We start from the raw sequence: 6,000 nt of genomic DNA on the forward strand, positions 1-6,000 counted from the left end.
TCAACCACTAGCCCATTACTTGGCAAAATAAGCATGTTTCTACCCCATCCCTTTTTAAATTTGGGATTTATTATAATGCTACTGGTGACTATAACTTTAAAATGCTACAGACTATTAAAAACCATAACAATCTGGTAAATTTTGAATCCCCTGGAACCTAAACTTCTAACTTTGTATTGTTTTTAAAAGATAAACTTCATATAAATGGAAAATTATTCATTCGTTTTTCTTACAGCTCCTAATTTTTTTCAGCATTCTTTTCTGAAAACATACCTCAAATTAAATAGTCAATCTGAGAAATTAACAAAGACTTGATAATTTTGTTAATAAGAAAACTGCTAAATACACTTGCTGTTTCTAGTACAATTATTGGGTTAGTGGGCCCTATCTGTTGTCAGTCTAGTATATGAACCATCAAAAAAACTCAATTCTTGAAAAGCTGTTCCCCCCTGCCCCGCCCCACACACACCAAAAGCAAACAAACAGACTACAAGATGGTATTTAAGTTAAGCACTCCAAAGTAAAGCAAATCAGGGTTACACACTTGGCATTCCCTATTTAAGCAAGTCACAAGAAATACAAATCTCACAAATTAGATTTCCGTAAATCTAATCTTTGTTCACATATCCAACACACGTTTATGAATCTGAGCAAATTTTCTTAAGTTCCACCTTACGTTTTGAGTTTATAAGTTTTCTATAAATCATTAAAAAAAAAAAAAAGTATAAATGTGTAAACATGGTTGACTGGTAATTTTGCAGTTTTTTGCAGCTAACCAAGAGGATTACCATCACTATTACTTGCTCTCTTTAGATGGCATTTTAATGACCTGTCCACTCTGATCGACGTCTCCTCCATACCTTAGGAAACCTCCACATACGTATCTGGAGATGCGACCATTGGTTAGGGCTAACCAGTGCCGTCGAGTCGATTCCAACTCATAGATTTTTATACTACCCAGGTCTTACAAGACAGTATGTGACTAAAATAAGGCTGCGGTTTCCTTTGCCTATTCCTACCTCCATAAATAGGCCGCATTAAAGGTGGGGGAGCGTAATTCAAGTCTCGCTCTGCCAAACACAGGCACTCCCACAAAGATTAACTGATTATTAGTTTTTACTTTGAGTGTGGGGACCTAAAAGTGTTTCCCACCTGGTATGCTGCTAGTTTGAAAAGGTTAAGGAATGTGAAACCAAATGAAGTTTGGCCCTAGCCTTCTGAAGCATTTGAAGTGGAACGTGGGCTAGGTGTCTGTGGCTGTCGCCAAACTAGGTATGGTGCCAGTTTCTGAAAAACTGTTTGGAATCTGACGTATAGAGAGAAGAGTGGGTGGGGGAGAAAAGAAAGGAATTAACTCTATAGAGCAAATTCTACGGTTCCTGAGTTGCTAACTCCGTCCTTAACCATCTCCTCGCTGGCAACCAGTTAGAAAGGGAAAAATCGGCGAACCTCGGCTTGGGATGAAGGCAGCGGTCCTGGCCTCAACCGCCGGCCTAGACACCTGGCTTCTGGGGCCCGCCCAATCCGGCTAAACTCCTGTCTCTGGTCTTGGCAGGTGAACAGACATCCCTCTCCCGTTCCGTTCTGAGATCTTCAAATTTCTCTCCTTCCCCCAAAGTGCTAACTTCAGGGGCCTGGGAGTGGCAAGAGGGGAGCGGACCAAAAGGGACAGGCCCAAGGGTCCCAGGGATCTCCAAGGTAAGAGAGAACGACGCTCGTCCCCGGACGTGGTCCCGCTTTCTCACCGGCCCCCACCCCCATCTCCCAGCCCGCAGAACCTGCCGCGGCCGCGCTGCGCTTGGCGCCAGGCTGGGGTCCCTCGCCCCGATGCTGGGCTTGGGGTGGGTGGGGGTAGGGGGTTGGCGGGTTGCTGAACCGTGGCAGTGGATGGCTCCAGGGACCACACACTGGGCAGGCAACCACATTCTGAGCCGGGAAGAAGCAGGGACGCGAGCAAGGCGGGGTGAGTCTTGCTCCAGTGCGCCTAGCGGACCCAACCCGGCGACCCTCTCTGGGCCGCCAGTCTCCATCCCTCCGCGGGTCCCCAGCCCTTACCTCTGGGCGCAAGGGTGTCCACTGTGGAGGGTGCTGGGGAGCGCCGAGCTGTCTCCCGGACCGGTTCAGTAGCAGCCAGCGACGACGGGGTCGCCCGTGGGGACGCTGCTCATGGCTTGTAGCGCCCGGAGCACTGCGGCCGCGGCCACAGAGGCGCCTTCTTCCTTGTCCTCTTCGCGGGCTCCGAGCCGGGACGCAGCTAACGCCCCAGCCCCGCAGCCCTCCTCCCCTCCGCCTCCCCAGCCGCGGACAGAGCCGCCTCCAGCGCCGCCCCGCGCGCAGCCAGGCCAGCGGCAGCCAGCGCCGCCCAGCGCCCGGCCCTGGGGTCGCCGCCGCCGCTTGTCGAGCCGACTCCGCGCCGCCAGCCCCGCTGTGACGCAGGCCGCGGTGCCCGGGAACTTCCTCCCCAGCAGGGACCACCCCACACCCGGGACCTGCCAGCGAGGCTGTTGCAGCTGTCTAGGAGCTTTCTAAAGAACATCAAAAAAAAAAAAAAAAAATCCTCCCGCGGTTTCCCGACCGGGCCACTCCAGCCTTTGATACACCAAGAGCGGCCACAACCCTCGGAATCGGCTGCACCCCTCGCCCCCATAAGAATGCACGAAAAATCCTGAAGCTTTTACAAGCGCAAAGTCTTCTCGGCTATCACAGCTCCTAACCCGGGTAATTTAGAGGGGCGCTACTACGACTAAAAATAACCTTTCTGGAAACTCTCTGAAGGACTTGGGTCAGGATGGAGATTACCCCTTCTAGAGGGCAACGGGTTTGATTCCCCCCCGCCTTCACCAGATAAGAACAGGAGGGTGGGGAGGGGGTAATGGGACGCATTGAGGAAGATGGGGAAAGAGAATGGCAAAAGCCAATTTCTCTGTACCACGTAGTCCTTTGAGCCCATTGAACCAGTGTCTCCTCTCTGGCACGGATCCCCATCTTCCTGGACACTGCCGGACCGGCTCCCTGATTTCTAAGCAGTAGGTTCCAGGGATGCGCAATTCGAAGGCCCCGCTGGCAATTTCGTCTGTGCATAAAGAAATTGATGGTGCACCTCAAAACCACCTGTTGTTTAAGAGCACTGGGGGAACGATTCTCCTCCATTTATTGATCTGATCCATACTTTTCTTCTCCCCACCTGCCCATCCTATTTCAGGACAAAAACGCAAAGAATTCTGCCTTCTTGAAAGCTGACAGTTTTTGGTATGAAAAATCTTCTGCCCGATGAAAAAAAATTGCAGACAAGATCATTAAGTGTCAATACGATCTATTCTAAGCACCAAAATTAAACTAGCAGCCTGGAAAAGAAAGATGTATATGTATACAAAAAAAAAGTTGTCGTCCAGTAGATTCCGACTTACAGCGACTCTTATAGGACAGAGTAGAATTGCACTTAGAGTTTCCAAGGCTGTAAATCTTTCCAGAAGCAGCCTGCCACATCTTTCTCCTTTGTAGAGGCTGATGGGAAACCCTGGTGGCATAGTGGTTAAGTGCTATGGCTGCTAACCAAAATCCCAGCATTTCGAATCTGCCAGGTGCTCTTTGGAAACTGTATGGGGCAGTTCTACTCTGCTCTATAGGGTCGCTATGAGAAGGAATAGACTCGACGGCAGCGGGTTTGGTATTTGGTTTTTTTAGAGGCTGATGGGTTCAAACCGTGGACCTTTTCTGTTAGCAACCGTTGCCGCAACCTGGATTCCTTATGTATACGAGTAGAGCAATTAACAGACAGCTAACAGCCCTTAACAGCCCTTAACTGTTTGACTTGGTCTTACAAACCAGGCCTTTAGAAAGCAGGCATTTCTTGTTATGACATTCCTATTTCCAAGCCCAATAAAAAGAAAAGCTATCCAAAAGTCGTACTCTTGGACTTTTAACTGCTTTTTCCCTGATCACCCAGCAAACTACTACACTTTTCCCAATTCCAGGGCTGCCGTTAGATCTCCTTCCCAGAAGCCAACCTTAAACCTTCTTGGGTCTTGGGAGATGACTCTAACACAAGCCTTAACGAACCTGGATCAAGACAAAAATCTCAGGTGGGTCTTTTCTTCTAGGCAACAGGTGGAAAAATTCCTATAGGGGTTATGGGTAAAAGGTAGAGTCAGACTTTAGTGATTTGCTTTAAAAAATGCACGTAAGCCACAAGCTAGATGCAAAAATGCTATCTAGGTTAGCTCCAACTCCTAAGTATCCTAACCTGGTTTTAAATAGCTAAACAGGGAGGTACTCGGGGCACATATCTCCTGCTGAGTGCCTTATTCTGCAGCTGCTTTCTAAGTACAACTGGGTATAAAGTTGAAACATCCCTGAAATGCTCTTTGGCTACCCACTGTCAAGGAACAATTAAACCCTGGTGAAAAGGGATTAAATCCCTGCTCTTCCTGTGTAACCTTGGTGATGTTACTGCTCTTTTTTACCCCTTGTCAGTAATACAGGTATAATACTATAAAGTTAGCAGTGGTATTATACCTGTATTAACCTTATAGTATTATACCTATATTATTGACAACGGGGGGGGGGAGCAGGAGGTGCCTTGGTGGCGCAGTGGTTAAGTGCTCAGCAGCTAACCCAAAGGTCAGCAGTTCGAATCCACCATACGCTCTGCAGGACAGAAACATGGCAGTCTGCTTCTGTAAAGATTACAGTCTTGGAAACCTATCGGGCAGATTTACTCTGTTCTGTAAAGTCACCATGCGTCTGCATCAACTCAATGGCAACAGGTTTACCATAAGACTGCTGTGAGAATTAGGTAAGACTTTTAAAGCATCAAGAGCAGTGCCAAGTACATCATATGTACTCAATAAATGATAGCTGTTACGGTTCTTATGATTCTTCAATGCCCTGAAAGCAAAAAAAACAAGGAAGAGCAGCAAGAAAGTTTGAAAACATAACAAGTGAATCCCCTGTAAGTCATCTAGTGCTGCCATAACAGATACCACAAGTGGATGTCTTTAACAAAGAGAAATTTATTTTCTCACAGTCTACTAGTTAGGTTACAAGTCCAAATTCAGGGCACTGGCTCCAGGGGAAGACGTTCTCTCTCTGTCAGCTCTGGAGGAAGGTCCTTGTCCTCAATCTTCCCCTGGTCAAGGAGCTTCTCAGGTGCAGGGACTCAGGGTGTCAAAAAGACACTCTGTGCTCCTGGTGCTGCTTTCTTGGTGGTATGAGGTCCCCAGCTCTCTGCTTACTTCCCTGTCCTTTTATCTCTTGAGAGATAAAAGGTGCCACAGGCCACACCCTGGGGAAACATCCTTTACCTTGGATCGTGGAAATGACCTGAGTAAGGATGGAGTTACAATCCCACCCTAAACCTCTCAACATAAAATTACAATCACACAGTGGAGGACAACCACACAATACTGGGAATCATGGCCTAACCAAGTTGATACACACATTTTTGGGGGGACATGATTCAATCCATGACCAGGCTCCACCAAGCTGCTTTATCCCAATACTTGCCTACCTCATGTATGCTTTCTAATAGGGTGAACTGGACAGCTCTATATGCTTAGGCAGGTAATTCATATGTACATTGACGTTTGAGAGGCACTAGTCTACACACCACTAATGCTATGCTTTTCTTATTTTATAGCACATAAACCTTAAATCTAGTTACCTCGCCTCAGTTAATCTAACTTAAATTAAATCCACACTTATCAAGCCCTCTGTAAAGCACTGGGTGAATCAGTCAGCAATTAGCCAGTTGGTCAATTTCTGTGAACTCTGGACCCTGAGGGTCTCAGAGTAGTTAAAGGCTTATTCGTGACTTCAGGGTGTTTACAGTTTACAGGAGAGGGAATCTGGGATGCAAATGAACCAGAATAAATCATTTCAACACATTGCAGTTGAAGTTCAGAGAAAGAAGAGGGCACAGTGAGCTAGGTGAACTGGGTGTACAGAGTCACCACCGTGACCATTCACGTTATACCCTATTCTTTAAGCTAAGGTTGACTT

The 6,000-nt window shown here is 47.3% G+C and overlaps 1 protein-coding gene across 3 annotated transcripts in view; it reads right to left on the reverse strand.

Moving 5' to 3' along the window:
* Window positions 1-2,303, reverse strand: part of LRRC8C (leucine rich repeat containing 8 VRAC subunit C) — a 189,307-nt gene extending 187,004 nt beyond the window's left edge. For 2 of the 3 annotated variants that reach the window (XM_049879851.1, XM_049879852.1), the window contains exon 1: window positions 2,056-2,293. The gene's annotated coding sequence lies outside the window, so the exon portion shown is untranslated. Of the gene's footprint in view, window positions 1-2,055 lie in introns of all 3 variants that reach the window. The other variant, XM_049879853.1, reaches the window with a different exon arrangement.
* Between the last annotated feature and the right edge of the window lie 3,697 nt (window positions 2,304-6,000).

The sequence above is a fragment of the Elephas maximus genome, chromosome 3 (assembly GCF_024166365.1).
Source record: "Elephas maximus indicus isolate mEleMax1 chromosome 3, mEleMax1 primary haplotype, whole genome shotgun sequence".
NCBI lineage: Eukaryota > Metazoa > Chordata > Mammalia > Proboscidea > Elephantidae > Elephas > Elephas maximus.